The sequence below is a fragment of the Sinocyclocheilus anshuiensis genome, unplaced genomic scaffold (assembly GCF_001515605.1).
Source record: "Sinocyclocheilus anshuiensis isolate Anshui unplaced genomic scaffold, SAMN03320099.WGS_v1.1 scaffold1250, whole genome shotgun sequence".
In the NCBI taxonomy this organism is placed as follows: domain Eukaryota; kingdom Metazoa; phylum Chordata; class Actinopteri; order Cypriniformes; family Cyprinidae; genus Sinocyclocheilus; species Sinocyclocheilus anshuiensis.
The window spans coordinates 12,731-14,770 of record NW_015555797.1 but is presented as its reverse complement, the minus strand read 5'-3'; positions in this window follow the sequence as shown (position 1 = coordinate 14,770).

Sequence of the window (2,040 nt, the reverse complement as noted above, 5' to 3'; positions counted from 1 at the left end):
GAATTCACATGTCCAACAGTTCAGTGTTTCAATACTTATTGCATAACATGCTGTTCTCTAACAAGGTGATTAACTGCAAAAATCACGTCTGATCCATGAATCGACCACTAAATGTTCTGCTTCACTGACAATTTATATTTAAACAGTCCTCTTCATCATGCTGTTCACATTTTGACATCATGAGACCAAGACAACACCTAACAATTGATCAAGAGTTCCTGGCCATTGCGAGGCTTCAAACGGGATGTTCTCAGAGGGAAGTTGCCTCTGAGCTTAGAGTGTCACGGAGTGTCATCAGCAGGTTGCAACAGAGACACAGAGAGACTGGAAGAGTCACAGAAAGGCATAGAAGTGGAAGTCCTTTGGCCACATCCAGGGTCAAAAAACACTAAGGCAAGGCAAGGCAACAAGGAACAGAAAAACACAGGAAATCAGGAAGACCCCTATTCCTCGGCTGGGATCGTTTAGACCCCTTTGAAAGAAACTGCAAACTGCAATTTGGACCTTCAAACCATTGGGTCCCATTGAAGTCCACTATATGGAGAAAAAATGTTTTCCTGAAAGAAAGACATGAGCATCTTGGATGACATGGGGGTGAGTAAATTGTCAGGAAATTTTTATTCTGGAAGTGAACTAATCCTTTAAGAGTTGTTGTTTTTGATTTACAGATGGCTTGCTGCTGTGTTTAATAATTTATGTTGTTAAAATAACATTCTGGGCTGCGTTTCCCAAAAGCATCATAAGCCTAAGTTTGATCGTAGAACCTTTGTCACCAATGGAGCTACGATCAACTTAGGTTTACGATGCTTTTTTTTTTTTTTTGCCCTGTTCCGTAAATGCATTGTCTGCTGGTTTGTTTAGGTACTTTTCAGAACACCACATTAAGTATGCCACTTAGTACTGTACTTTGAATGTTAAAGTGCAAATTAACACCTGACCACTCTTGTATCGACAGCTATTCTGTTCTGGTTAACCTAATGACAGAAATCACAGAAGAATCCCATGATGAATGTGGCAGGAAAGCTGCGGGCATTTTGGTCCATCTAGAAAGATTTGCTATGTATTTCGGTCTGCATCTTGCTTACATGATTTTCTCTCCAACCGAACAGTTATCCAAGACATTACAAACAACTGAAATGACACTACAAGACGCTCAAAATGCAGTTGCGATCACACAAAGTTTTATTCAACGGCAAAGGTCTCATGATGCATTTCAAGCATTTTTTTACTTCAGTGACAGAGGCTTCTAAGGATCTGACAGATGCTCTGGTTGCCAAGGCAACAGAAACTGCCCTAAAATCTTGGCGGAAGCAACAACAAGCATGAATTTCAAAGTCCTTCAGAATATTACCGACAACAGTATTTTGAGGTCTTGGACTAAATGAATTGCGGTCCTCGGTCGTCATTTTGATCAGAAAGACTTTAAGGTAGTGGTGGACTTGGAAAAACTCCTTTTCACAGCTGCCTCTGGGGAAGATGTGTCCACTCTCCAGCCTTCTATAACGAAGATGTGTCCTCTCTCCAGCCTTCTATAACGTCTTTGTACTCAGCGGATTTTGACTTTGTGAATTTATGTGCACAGTTGTGCATGTTGCCAGACATCATCAAGGCATCCGGCATTCAAGAAAAGTCTAGAATATCAGGAAGATTCATCAGTGAGGCTATGAATGCTGTCCCTGTTTCAAAAACATTACTATCAGAAGTGCACAAACTACTGAAACTGTTTTTCACAATTCCCGTCACAACAGCATCAGCTGAAAGATCATTCTCAACACTAAGACGTATTAAAACGTTTCTGCGATAGACTATGACACAGAGAAGGCTTAATGACTTGATGTGCTGCCACGCACACACAGAGGTCCTGGCAAAAGTAGACATGATTGCAGCTGCTGAAGAATTCATCCAGCATAACGAGCGACGCAGGCTATTTTTTTTTAGAAGTTTGAGGAGCGCTAAGAAAGTGAGTCTTATATATATATATATATATATGAGAGCTGGACCAGAATATTCGATTATTCGAATATTCGGTCGGTGGGTTGG